The sequence below is a fragment of the Ictidomys tridecemlineatus genome, unplaced genomic scaffold, assembly GCF_052094955.1.
Source record: "Ictidomys tridecemlineatus isolate mIctTri1 unplaced genomic scaffold, mIctTri1.hap1 Scaffold_61, whole genome shotgun sequence".
Taxonomy (NCBI): Eukaryota; Metazoa; Chordata; class Mammalia; order Rodentia; family Sciuridae; genus Ictidomys; species Ictidomys tridecemlineatus.
The window spans coordinates 935,675-950,613 of NW_027524175.1; the positions used below are offsets into that span (position 1 = coordinate 935,675).

Genomic DNA, 14,939 nt, shown 5'->3' on the forward strand with positions numbered 1-14,939 from the left:
CTTCCCCAGAACTGGGAGAAATATGTTAGTTTCAAAGCTATTCACTCAATGGCCATTTTTCATAACAGCCAAGACTGATGATATTTGTATGTAATAAAATGCCTGGCAACATGATATTTTGGCTGGTCTTAAGGCCTGCAGCACAGGTTCTATGGCAGAGGCCACCTCAACTCCTTCCCCATTCTCTGTGATAAAAACTCCAGGTGTTTCTGGCAGATGGCTAGGACATTCTGCTTTCTCTTTGTAACACTTACCCACAGATGTATAAAGATATGGGGGCAAGGATATTGTCAACCCTATGTCTAATGGTGCCCTAGACTGAAGATAAATCACAAAACAGCAGAATGAGGCTTCTGAGACGGAACTCACTCCAAGGGAAGGAACAATCTGGCCTTGTAAACTAAGCTTACAGCAGGGTTGAATTATAAGAAAAAAATACAAACGCAAACACAACGTGGCACCTGAGTGGGACCTTGCCCAGATCCAAATAGGCACATGTGTCCTGTGAGTGAAGGGATACAGTTATTTCAATATAAATACTGTCATGCTTTGGCATTCAAGCAGTGATGTGAAACAGAGAAGCATTTTTCAGCCCATTGCACAAGAGCTGTGAGAAGGACCTCTGATTCTGTCATCTCAGTTCACCATCGTTTGACATAGCAGATCTGGAAAACCCTGGCAGATTGCCTGACTACCTGATGCGAGGTCTGTTTCAATCTTGTCTCCAAGGGAGCATCTGGCTCCTTCCCTGCTTAGAGTAGATGGGGCAGAATGAATCCACAGCCTTAGCATGTTCTCAGGAATAGAAAGTCAACAGAACACTGGAGAAAGCCTGAAATTCCAACTGGTGAGGAAGATGTGGTTTCAGAGCAATTTAGTGTGGGACATAAATATATGTGTGATCTAATTAGTATTTGTTATTTGAAGAAGTTGGGTGACTTCGCCAATTTGCTTAGGACTGAGGTTTTCCTGGGTTGCAAACTTTCCATCTTAAAACTGAGAATACAACAAAGCTGCTCTTTCTATAATACATGTGTGTGTGTGCATGATGTGCGCGCAAGCACATGCACACATACACACAGGTATATAGGTAGAGATACAACAATGAAAGTAGCCAACATATAATACTCATGTGAGTCAGGGAAGGTTCATCTTGTTCTTTCATTTGTAGTGTGTTGGACTTACATATGCCAGGAAAGTATCCATGTAAATTTTTAGGTAGCCTAGTCTGGAGGGCTAACCTGCACTAGGAGATGGAGTTTTTGTGAGCCAACCTTAAGAACTTTAAGAAAGATTGTAAACAGCAGAGAATAGAACTCATTGTGCAAAGCTTCTAGCACCTGGAGTTGCCCCCCCACCCGACCCCACACTTCATACCTTCTCTCCTTCTAGTCAGGATATGGCAAAGTGGATTCTGTCCAGAAAGGAGAAAGCAGAGCCCCCAGGAGAAACAGGTCTCTATTGAGGGAAATAAAAGGTCTGAAAATTTTTCTGCATTGCCCCATTCAGAAGCTTCCAAGAGGAGCACTGATTTTTGCCCCATGGAAATGATCAAGTATGAAGGATTAATACAGGACCTTGAAAAGAAACTCCCATTTCCAAAGTGAACAGTTTGTCTTGTAGAAGGGATTTTGTTTTCTTTTCATACTGGACCTAAATTTGGCTCCTATGGAAGGTTTATGGCCCAGCATTACCTGAGCTCAGCCCGTGTCCCCACTAGGAGTGCCAGCTGAGAGAAGTAGAATGAATGGGCTATTTTTTTACTCTTTCTTTCCTCCCCTCAACTCCATATGTTTCTCAATTTCTAGCTCATAAATTTAATTAGGAAAATATTTTTAAATGTGGAAGATGGAGAATGTGAGAACTTGACAAATATAAAATGAGCTTCTATGGCCCCTGCACTTGTGGACACACGCTCTGTGTTTAGAGAGAAGGGTGTTGGGAAACCTTCATAAGGAAGATGAATTGGAGTTTCTCTGGAAGAGAGGAAAGCTGTTGGTATTATTTGAACATGAGGTAGGGAGGCCAAGGGAGCATGGATAGCCCTGGGAGATGACACTCTTGCCATAAGCATGTAAGTGTGTTTGTGGAAATGGAGATATTTGTACAATCTACTTGTTGGATTATCTTCAGGAAAAGGGGGAGTCAACAAACATACATTGAATGTTTTCTTGGAATCCCATGGTGACATGTTCTCTCTCCAATGGCAGTCACAGAGCATGAAGAATGAGACTTCAGATGACCAAGGCAAGGTTTCAGGCAAATATCTCAAAGTGACCCCCAAGAGAGGAAATGAGGCTCATGCTCTAAATGGTTGCTACAGAAAGCACCATTGCCTACGTGACCTCAAGCTAAAGAATGAAAGGCTAAAAATTTATTGCACTGTAGAATAAATCTTGCTTTTCAAAGAAGCATGGGTGTGTTTGACATTCTGAAACTACCCTGTGTATTAAGCAAATAAATACATATATTATAGATAATGTTCTCATTTTCAGAAAAGGCAGTTGTGAAAATATTTTGGTAAAGAGAAAAGATAGAATAAATCCAATGGTGTTATGAAACTGGAGACTTCAGTGTGAATTCATGGCAATTATTACATAGAAAGAGATCGATGAACATGGCTATAAATATAGAAATGTCTGCGGGTGTAGAGATGTGTGTGTGTGTGTGTGTGTGTGTGTGTGTGTGTGTGTACATACATCTATTTCCTAGCTCTGTTCTCTTAGAAGACTTAAAACCAATGGAAGCCATGGCAATGAGCACATGAGCACATCTGGCATCCAGATCTTAGATTCAAAATGCCATTTTCAATTAAAAGGAATTGGGGCTCTTTGAAGAAATTGCTGGATCCATAGTGGAAGAGGGAAAGTGAAAGATGAGCCTGGAATTCTGTTTTGTTTTTGAAAGGAAGAAAGTGCCCAAAGAATGATGGGGACATGTCAAAAGAAGAGAGAAAGGAGCTTCCACCTGCAACTCTGAGGCAGTTTGGACAGCAGAATAAATCATGATTGTAAATGATTCTGGCCTATTGAATAAAACAACAGCCTATTGACTTGACAAACTGAGGAGAAGGGACAGCTCTTCCTTCCATTACAAAGTCAACTAATAAATACAGAGGGGAGGATGAAATTAGGAAATCACCATTTGACAAAATGGGGAGCATGCCTCCAGAGTGTAAGTGCTTTTAAACTTCTTTATAGGACCGCACTGAACTTGCTGATTGACCTTTGAGAGGCAAAGCATCTGAGTTTTGCAGCACTAATTACATAAACCTAGACAGAGTCACGTCTCAATACTTAATAGGACTGTGTCAAAAACCTACCATTTAGGATGATGTGTTGGGTGTAGAATAGGGTCCCTCCCCTGCCACAAACACTGGTGATTTCACCCCATGTTCAGACTGATCTTAGAAGCTGAAGACAAGCAAAAAAAGTCTCTCTATAACTTAGCCAAATCCACTGGCTTGGAGGGACACTGCTCCACTCAGAGGCAGCAAGCATGTCATCGTATCTCCTTGGGGACTTGGAACAGGGCAATGTACATGGAGAAACTTAATAAACATTTGTTGAAGGAATGGAAGAACAAATAAATGGAAAAGTCAGTGAAAAGTCTTAAACTAGTCATTAAGGACACTTAGAAAGGAAAAAGGTACCTGTTTCAAGAAGATTACAATGAATTTTACTCCAATGGTAAAAGAGAGTAATTTACTTGTTTTGGAATCCAAAGACATCCATAATTCTCTGCACACCTCTTTTTCAACTCTGTCTTCTTTCGGGTTTATGAATGACAGAGAGCATGCTCTATGAAATACAACCTTTGTAAACGCTTCCTGAATTACAACATCGAGTTGCTTTGTGATCTGCCTCCACTTGGGATTCTGAATGAGTCCAGGTGGATTTGCTGGGGGCCTTGGGTAGCTGGAGAACCAAGGAGACAAGGCATGCACACAGGACATAAGCACACATACGCCAACATCATAAACAGACACCTAACTCGAAACGGCTGTGAGGAGCTATTTAGTGAACGCTTGAGTAGCTAGAGCCATTAGGATTGGGTGGGAGTGAGTTCAAACTCCCTCCATGAGGCCTTCCTAAGGCTTTGCAGGAGGGCAAGAATAAGGTCTGTGAAGTGGGGAAATGGAACGGCTCATCTTGTCCTCAGTGTCTGGGTCCCTGCTGGCTCTCCACTTCCGCTCACCCTTGCAAGATTACACACTTTTATTTATGCTACATTCAGGCAGAAAGCAGCCTGCAGCACTCTGGGGGTATTAACCAAGAAGAAATACAGATCAGATTTGACCAAAGAAAGCCTCGGACATCTGCATGGGAATAAGAAGGTCTAATATGCTCCTTTATCTGGTCTCTTTCCTGCTCAGGAAAGTCAACGCATAAATGATAAAAATTTATGAAGCATGGAGGTTGAGAGGCAAGATGCACAGTATTCAAGCCTGAGTTCCTGGCCAGATTATGATATTTATTCTTCCCTGAAATTACTTATTTCCCAAGGAATCAGGTCTGTTGCTACACAGTAACCTCTGTCCCCATGTCCTGAGTAGGAAGTTGTGGCAAAGGCATGCCTTTATTTTGAAGATGTGAAATTACACTACTTTAGGTGAAAATGATCTCTTATAAGGAACAGTGTGTTGCAGAGTCATTTATTCCTAGACCTGGAAGAATCTTGGAATTCATGTAATCTAAGCTTCTTGTTATGCAGAGGAGAAAATGGAAACATGGAAGGAGGAAGGAATCAGCCCCATGTCTCAGAGAGACTAAGCAGAATTGGCAGTTGAACTAGAGTTAAAAATCCAAATTCCGTCCATAAAATGATCAGGAGCCAGACATCACATTGTCATCTAGACAACTGAATCATTTTTTTTTCTCTTGTCACACATTGGTTGTCATCCATCTAATCCAGCTGGATCACTCACCTCAGTCATCTGATATATCTGGGCCAAATTTGATCTCTGTGCAGCAACCACAGGAAGCAATGCCTATTCTGACCAATTCCCTCAGTAGTGCCCAAACTCTGTGGACTTTAAAAGCAGAATTCCCGTAAAGTTTTGAACCATGGAGGCATTGTTGGCATAGGCATGGAATTCCCAGAGTGCATGAGTGATGACTGTCCATTATGGTGGTTCAAGTTTGGATTTTGAATACTGATTCTGACATTTTCTGGCTGGAGTTTGGAGCAGTTGCTTATTGCCTGTTTCATGGGGTTCAGTGAGCTAATGTGTGTAAAGCACTCAGTACAGTTTCTGCATTAAAATCACCACCATTCATTTAAAATGTATTAATGCTGTTTTATCATTTCTGTTTCTAGAATAAATCTAATACAATCATGGGATTATTGGAATAATCCAAAATATTCCAATAATATAAGCCAGCATAAATGGGAGTATTCCCTCTCTTCCTTTTCCTTGTGATCTCATCTATTAGAGTCATGGGAAGAAGTCTAGTCTGCTGAAGAAGAAGAGGCAGGAGTCCTGTGTCCTGCATTAACCTGCCCACCAGCATGGCGACCACCAGACCATGAAAATCAACCACCCTCTATCGCTAATTCATAAGCAAGCTCAGGTGATCCAAAGAATCATGCATTGTTGATTTCAACTATCAATTTTTTGAGGTGATTTGTTATGCAGCCAAAACTAACTGGTGCAGTGTTCCTCTGTGTTCATGTCCCAAATGAACAAGAGATGAGATGTGCGGAGAAAATGCCAATAACCCCCCAATGGCATAAGTCTTTTTTTCAGCAGAGAGGATGCTTTTGCATGGAATTTTCCCCACCCTCTTCCTTGGTCCCTCCTTTTCCGGTGAAGACTGTAATTTGTGACCTCAGAAAGGAGACTGCTGGTTGGGTGTGGTAGGGGACCAGGAAATGACCTGGCCTCATTAACACCATGCTCTGATTAGCTGAGCCAATCAGCCTGTCTCTGTCCTCCTGGAAACTCTTACCACCCTCTGTCTCCCAGATGAGAGCACACCACCCATTAGTCTTCCCTTCGGAACAAAGATGCATGTGAGCACATAGCGGAAAGGGGAGGCAGTGAAACTTGGCAGAAACTTGCTGTTGGGGTTCCATAAGGGCAGACATGCCACACTGGAGTGACAGGTACCAGGAAGTCCCAGACCGGGGCACAGCAGTCTTCCGCCTGACAGCCCTAGAATGAGAACTGCATTTGTTCCATCAGGAACTCACTCTCTTGCCTTTCTATTTCTTTCTGGGAAAGAGGCTTTTGTGCATGTTGCCCCTGTAACCTCTTTTCTGCATCTCAGTCCTGGGCCATATACTGCTCATTTCACCAGTGTTTAATATTTCAAAGAAAATATATCTTGATGTGAAGACATTGATCAAACCTTCCATCATCTTCTTTTTACCAGCAGGTAAGGGTAGGAGATGAAATAAAAATTATGCCCTCAGCTGGGTCAGTGTTTCGTGTTTTCATTCATTGTTGTACATTCTATCAACTTCTGTCCAGTTCCTGTAGGATCCTGGCTCCAGGCCTTTTGAAGGAAATGGTACAGGAGAAGCCGCTGCTGCAGCCGCAGGGAGTTGTTGACATCTGGCGTCCCTGGGGGCCCTGGGATCCTCGGGAGGGCGACAACCTGGGCCTTGTGGCCGCTACGTGTCTCCGTGCTCACTCCCTCTCCTCAGACACTCGGCGTCCGCCATGGAAGCGCATCTGGCTGCCACGGGGGTCTTCGGGCGTCGCGGTCCCGGGCTTCCCGGAGCGAAGAGGGGAAAACAGTGCCCTGAGGCCCAGCTCCCTCCTACGCCCCGCCCGCACAGGCGAGAAGGAGGGTCGGTGGACGGCCTCGGTGAGGTGCCCGCCTCTGCGCCGCGCCTCCCCGCCCCCTGGGGGCGCTGCCGAGGGGCGCACGCCGCCCATGCCGCCTCGGCGCCTGGCCGCGCCCGGTGCCCGCCGCTGAAGCCCGCTCGCGCCTGTCCGCTGCCCCCGCCGCGCCCGCCCGCCGCCTTGTGGCGACCACCCTCCGCCCAAGATGTGGCACAACGTCGGGCTGCTGACGCTGCTGGTGTTCGTGGCCACGCTGCTGATCGTCCTGCTGCTGATGGTGTGCGGTTGGTATTTTGTGTGGCATCTGTTTTTATCTAAATTCAAGTTTCTACGGGAACTAGTGGGAGACACAGGATCCCAGGAGGGAGATCATGAGCCTTCATGAAGAAGACCCTTCATCCTCCCCACACAGAATCAGATCTGCACGCCAAAGGAGGGCACCTACTGATGAAGGCCACTGATCCCAGACAGGGTCCTTTATTAGTATACAACGAAAGGCAATTGTGAGCCTCTGTCTTAGTGACTTGGCTTTTAAATATACTAAATGACTGAAGAACATTTATACTTGGATTTCATATCCAGTTCAAAAAATTTATATGTAAGCCATACAGTAATAAATGGAATTAAAACCAAATTGGACCTTTGCAAATTTCATCTTAATGATAATATTTTGTTTCGATAGCTTTCTGCTCAACACATTTATTCCTTGGCTCTTGGGATTTTTTTGTTTGTTTGTTTGCACTGGTGTGAATCTCATAAACATTTCAAGCTTGAAAAGTATATTTTAATATTCAAAATGTATTCTTCATGTTTTAACTTGTCTGAAATTGGGATGCATCTCATTACTGTCAGCCAGGACTCTTATGTAGATCATATTTCTAGTGTGACCCCCCAAATTCATAGATCCTGGTCTAGAGAGTTGGAAGAGCTAAAACAAGAATAAGAGTATTTAGGTTAGATGCTTAAAATATTTGATGATATTAACTCTGAAATAGAGTTCAGAAAGAAACTGTGTAACCCTAGAGCTAGGAGAACAACTCTAAATGAAAAAAAAATCTCTTGTAGTCTTTCCATGTAATGCTTCTAACTTAAAAATTGTGGTAAAAAAATTGTAATCAGTCTTATTTTTCATCTATATCAAACTTAAGCATCAAATATCAGAAGAAATTTACCTTTTTTTTGTTTAAGGCAAGAAAATAGCACATATTGCATTGTAGAAGCTTAAAAATCCATTCAACCTGGATAGAAGTGTAGCTCAGTACAGAGCACTTGCTTGGCATGTACAGGGCCCTGGGTTCACAGTCTATAGCATCACGCTCCCAAAAAGAAAAAAAAAGTGTTTTATAATAATGATGGCTAACAAAAAAGCTCAATTTATATATATATATATATATATATATATATATATATATATATATATATATATATTCATATGTATACAAAAATATATAAATATGTGTGTATACATATACACATGAGTGTGTGTGCATGTATCCATGTGAAAACAACTGTAAACAGTTCCAGGTAATATTGCATACAGATTGTAATGCTAAATGAACCAAGATTTAGACAAAACACTGACTGAATTAGTTCCCTCAGTTCAGCTAACAAGGGACCTCAGCATGCTGGTGGTCAAAATCTTTTGGTTTATAAAAAGAAAGAAAAAATTTATTTTTACTCCCAGCTTTTCATATCAATAAGCAAGACATTCCTTCCATATTCAACATTCATGGAGTGACTTGCCCTGGTTCAAGTTGAGTTTAAATTGTCATTAATGCTCAAATTCAAAATTGTCCCCAATGTTCAAAGATATCATACTCTACAATTAGAGGAGGTTGCATCCAAAACAAGTAGCCTCCATCTGAGGTACTTTCTCTGGCATAAGGGGGAGAAATATAACTAAAATTATAGGAATTCATCAAATTATAATGATATTACCTCCCAATAAACCCGTCATAAGTTGAAAATATCACAGTTGAAAATTTGTTTAACAAACCTAATTTATCTACAGAACATTATAACTTACCCTCACCTAAGTTAAGCATGCTCAGAACACGTAGCTTAGCCTATAGTATAAAACCCATTTTATAATAAAGCACTGAATATCTCATTTAATTTATCAAATGCCTATATCCAAAAAACCCACTGAACTCACAGAACACCACAGGGTGTTAGTGTTGGTCGTTTCCCCTCCTGATCACAGAGCTGATTAGGAGACAAAGCTGGCTGCTGCTGCCTAGTACTAAGAGAGCATCTGCCATAAACCTGCCTGGCAAGGATAAGGACAACATTAAAATTTCGAAGTATGATTTCTACCAAATATATATGGTTTTTGCATTATCATAAACATGATAAAAAACATAAGTCAAATTATTCTAAGTCCCAGATTGTCTGTATTTTGATAATCAGTGAGTATGTAGGTTTGAAAGACAGTTAAAAAGAGACACATCTGTTTTCTCAAGACTACCCAGAATTAGGCTAATGTCTTCTAGTGTTTCAAGTATACATCTGGTTACCAACCCTCAACTTCAGATAAGAGTCACATTTTAAATTCTGTGACAACCTTACTTTCATGTAGACAGACTTATGCATGCTGACTCACCATAAGCAACCTAGAACTTCTTATTTAAAAAGGAACAGAATCTATAGTTACTTCTACTAGTATTATAAATATCTCATTGATTCATTTTTTTATTTATTTCAAAGATGACTGCTTTTAGACTTATGAGTAAGGACACTGATGAGTATACAAAGGCACCTGTGATTTCTCACCTGCTCAGATGGCTCTAACTGGATGACCAGGCGGGCACAGGCTCAGCTTGAGTTTTCCATCAGTAAGAACAAGGACAAGAGCCCCTGCCCAATGTAGAAACTGACTTGTCAGCAACAGCCCATCTCTGTTCCACGTTTGAAATTAGAAACTGATGGCCACTGAATCCTCTCTAGAGGTGTTCAGCCAAATAACTCCTGGAGCTCAGGAGGTCACAGGATTTGAGGATGTGAACAAAAGAATAACACATTTCCCTGCAAATACAGTAAAGGAGGATATTAGGAAAGTGGAGTGGTGAAAAACCTTTTGGCTAAGAAATTCCACTCCTGAAAATTCCCATCAAAATAAAAGCCTCAGTATCTGCAAACACCTATGCAAATGTTTGTACTGGGGAAAAGTAGAGATAAGGTAATTACCTTCAGTAGAAAAGAGAAGAAAATATTTGTACACTTTCATAATGGAATGTTACATAGCCACTAGACAATAGAACCATACTTGATAACTCAAAAAAATTCCCACAATGTGTTATTGAGTCAGAAAATGCAGAAAAGTGTATTTGTAAATACTGCCAAATTCAGATAGATGAGTATTTATAAACATGTACATGAATATGAGCCTGTGACAGATCTACATGAGATTTGATTATGCTGGATGCAATAAGCTAGACAAACTAGTCCAATAACATGTCAGTGTTGGGAGGAAACACAGCTCTGCATGGAGAAGGCAGAAGGAAAGCAAAGAAATCCAAGCAGAAAGAAAAATTGGGAGGTGACTTCAGACAAATGGTATGAGAAGCTTTGGCTTTTCCTTCCCTCTTGGACACACAGATTCAAAGAAACACAGATCAAGTTCCTTTGTGAAAAATGAAGAACCCTATTTTATGAGCAGCACAAAACTAGCCACATTGAAACTGGTAGCAAAACCCATAAAACCCTAACAACATAAGTCCTTCCCAGCACAGTGTCAGAGTATCACTAGGAAATTGCAGCACCAGCTTCTTCCTGAGGAGGGAAGGGTGTGTCTGAACTATACATCCAAATCCAATTTTCTGACTTTCCTGAGGGCTACCCAAGGGTAACCCTTGGGTACTTCACTTCTTGCATGAATGTGAGTCCTAACAGAAAGTGACCCTGGGTGAGAGTCCCTGAGAACAAAAAGAAAAATGTGGAGGATATTTATTAAGCAAGTATGCTCTGTAGCCCTTCCCAAGGCTCAGTGCAGAGTTCACTGCTGAAACCCCCAAATCCCAGGTTCCTCATGGGAGGGAAAGAGATGGACTGCGTGTCCAACATTCTAAATTTTCCAGGGACTGAATTCTACCCAAGAGTCTGATTCCTTCTCACATATCTTGAAGCAAGTGAGAAGCTGGCATGCTGTGGACATGTAGCAGACACTGAGAACAAAGATAGTTGTTTAGACTAGCAAGTATGCACCTGCCACAGTCCCTCAACTTCGTAGAACTGAAAAGTAAGCAGATGGAAACCACCAAATTCCAGTTCCCGAGGAGGAAAAGGATTAGACTGTATGTATAAGTTTCCAACTTTTTCAGGGGCTGCCATAGAGACTTGCTTCTGTCTTGTTTACCTTAAAGCACTGATGGTATCCCCCAGATACCTGACACACTGGGGGGAAAGGTGGCAGTTTGGACTATCAAGTAAGTACTTATTATACATATCCTGTCTTTGTTGTTCAATAAAGTGGGTAAAGAAATCACCAAATCTCAGTTTTTCCCTGCAAGGGAATAGCTGGATCAAGCATGCAATGTTTCAGCATTTTCAGAGACTGTCTGAGGGACTGACTTTATCTCATCTGTCTAAGAGCACTGGTGAGAGCAGGCATATTCTAGATATACAAGGGAAACTGAGAATAAAGGCAAAGTTTGGACTACTATGCAGTCATCTTCTGCCCTCTCCTGGCTCAGCACAAAATAATCAATGAGAATCTCAGAGCCTGGCTCATTTCTGCAATGAAGAGAGAAGAAAGAAAAAATATTCCAAACATTCAGAATTGGCTTCAGTCTCACTGTTTTCAGAGCATGAATGAGATCTGGTATAATCTAGATGTCTGTGTGCTTCTGAGACCTCAAAAGAGTCCAGGTGTGCTGCTGCACCAGAAAACCAGTGATACCACAGACAGAATCCAGAAGCAGCAGAAGATTGTGAATTCATGAAGGAAAGAAATAAATAAATGCAAACAAATATAAAAAGAACTTCCCTAACTGGGAATTTACACAACCAAATCCAGCAAAGACACATACACAGAGAATTTGAAAGGTCCCTGGCAGGGCTTCCTACTGAGAGTCTTGTTCTATAAAACTCCTATTTATGAAGACTGGAAAAGATGGTTGCTTTTTCTAATGTGCAGGTATTAACTCTAAGAGACAAGGAAAATGAACAAATAAGAACACATGCCTCTTCAAAAAGAACAAGATGAAACTTCAAGACCCCAATTTTACTGACACATAATATATGAATTACCTGGCAAAGTATTCAAAATTAACTTGGAAAAAAATAAATAAAGAAAATGAAAATTTTAGCAAAGGTACATGTGAGCTAAAAGAAGTCTAGACCTGAAAGAAAAGAGTAACTGCATTGAAAAATTCACCAAAGAAATTCAGTCTGCATCAAAACATCATACTAGATCAAGCTGTAGAATCACTGAATTTGAAGACAGGTCATTTGAAATTACCCAGTTAATTGGATAAAAAGAAAAAACGTGAAAAAGAATGAAGGAAGTTTGGTGAATACACCATTGAGTAGACCAATATATATAATGAATGTCCAAGAAGGAAAAGACAGACCCAAAAACTTACTCAAATAAATAATGGGGAAAAAACTTGAAATTTTAAAAAAAAGGAACAACTAGACTTATAAAATCCAAATAAGTCTAAATAAGATGAACCCAAAGAATTCCACATTGAGAGAAATTATAATTGAAATGTGAAAAGTCAGACACAAAGAAAACTGTGAGAGCAGCCAGTGAAAAATGACATATCACATACAGGGAATTTTCCCCGAGGTAGTCAATGGCTGTCTCAGCAGAAACTTTGCAGACAAAAGGGCAGTGGAACATTTTCAAAATGCAGAAAGGTAAAAAGCAACAACCAAGAATGTAATATCTGACAAAATTGTCCTTTAAAGTTGAAGAAGACATATATTCAAAAACAAAGCTGAAGAAGTCTATCATTACAAGACCAGTCTTACAAGAAATGTTAAACAGATTTCTTCAAGTTAAAACAAACCAAAGCTAAATAGCACCATCAATGCATAGGTAAGTATAAAACTTTCTATTGAAGGTAAATGCATAGATAAATGCAGAATAATATATCATTGTAACAGTACTGTGGCAATTGCTGTTAAATTCTAGTATAAAAGTTAAAGACATAAGTCTTAAAACAATAGTATAAGATATGTTCTTGGCTACACAAAACAAAATGATATAAATTGTGATGTTAATAATATAAAGTCCATGGAAAAGATTAATAATATGGTTTTTATATGCAATTTAGTTTTTATTAGTTTGAAGAAGACTGTTGTAACTATACAAAATTTTAAGTAAGACTGAGTGAAATCACATTAAATATATGGAAAAGAAAGAGAAATCAAAACATATCTCTATAAAAAATCAATAAAATATTAAAGAAGACAGTATAAAAGGAAATCAGGGACAAAAAATGTATGGTAGGCAGCAAATCTTTAAAAAATGCTAGCAATGTCTTTCTGTGGTACAATAAAAATTAAATATTTGGTATTTGTACCTGGTTCTTGACACATTGCTCCTACAATCTTTGAAATCTCCAGTGGTCTAAGTGCCTTCTCTATGCTCGTAAGGACTGGTGACTGAATGCTACCTCTACATACCTACAAGATGGGAGCTGGTTGCCAGAAAGACCAAGAAATCATTAGAGGCATGGAAATTTCCTCTGCATTACTTGAAGTCTGAGAAGGCATGAAAGGATAAAGGTTGAACTTAATCTCCAAAGGCTAATGTCTTACTCTATCTACCTATCTCACAAAACATCCATAATGTAGGTTGAAGAATAGTTTGTAGAATTATGAAATTTCTTAATTCCTGTAAAGAACATAAGATACTAAGAAATTATATTTGTACATTAACTATGTTAGCATATTCAAATAATAGTCATGGTTGTTGTTTGAGGAAAATTCCAAGCATCACCTGGCAATCCGTGCCTAGTCCGATATAAATAATGTTTGAATTAATAACTAAATATGATGTAATCAGTCTAGCAAAGCAACTCTTTCCTCTTGTATATATGTGTGTGTGTGAGAGTGTGTGTGTGTGTGTGTGTGTTTGCATATATATACATGTATATGTGTGTGCACAGGTATTCAATTTGCTACAAGAACATGTAGTTGCTTACTAAAAAGACACTGCAAATCTCAACATTGCAGCATTAACAACCATAAAACTTAATAAACTCACTTAAGTTGTGTGTTGCAAATACCAAATAATTACAAACAGCCATTAGGGACTGATTTCAGAAGCATATGCACAGGCATTGTGTTGCCTGAGCTAAATAACTACAGTGTATTTTAATGTAGTATGTGTTATATGAAATCCAAACAAAGAGATTCCATTGTAAGAGATTGATTTGGGGTAAGGGAGGATGATATGATATTCATCTCTGTACAGCCTCTTAAAACTGATTTACTGCAATGGCTTGTAGAAGTAACAGATGTTTATCTGAATGAATATTCATTTGTTCACATCAAGTCTCAGTAGACAACTCTTTCCTTTTAAGAGGTCAAATTTTCCTCTTATGCAGTGTTTACTATTGTGGTTTCCAATTGTCTATTTAGAGGATATAACAATAAGAATATATGTAAAGTGGAGTCTTGAAGGATAATGATGTAGAATCTGAAGCAGAGATAAATACGCTAATTAGAAACAATGAAAATTTCAGATATAAACATTGTAGTGACTTACCTTATATTTCCTGACAGCATGGTGATCATTTCTCATCAACCAATCATGAATTCTCTCTCAAATTACCTTATTATCACACTGTTGGAGCTATAAAAAATTTTATTTAAGAAAGAGTATTATCAGGCTTGTGATGTGCATCAGTGGTACAGCACTTACCTAGCATGCATGAGGCCCTGGAATTGGGTCTCCAGCATTGAAAAAAAAGAAAAAAAGAAAAAGAAAAGAAAAAAAGAAATAACATTACCAAAAAGTGAAGTGACTTCTTTAAATAACCATAGAAACCAAATAAAGAATTTTCTTGTGAAGAATCTTTAGAAATTATACAATTTTATATGAATAGAAATTATTATCATTTGGAAGCCTGTCTGCATTTCTGCCACTTGCTATACAAAATATTGCTTTCTCCCATGCATACTTTTCAAGAAAACA

The 14,939-nt window shown here is 39.6% G+C and overlaps 1 pseudogene; it reads left to right on the plus strand.

Annotated features, from left to right (window-relative positions):
* Positions 1–6,885: 6,885 nt before the first annotated feature.
* LOC144374191 (small integral membrane protein 13 pseudogene) lies at positions 6,886–7,269 on the plus strand (annotated as a pseudogene).
* Positions 7,270–14,939: the final 7,670 nt, after the last annotated feature.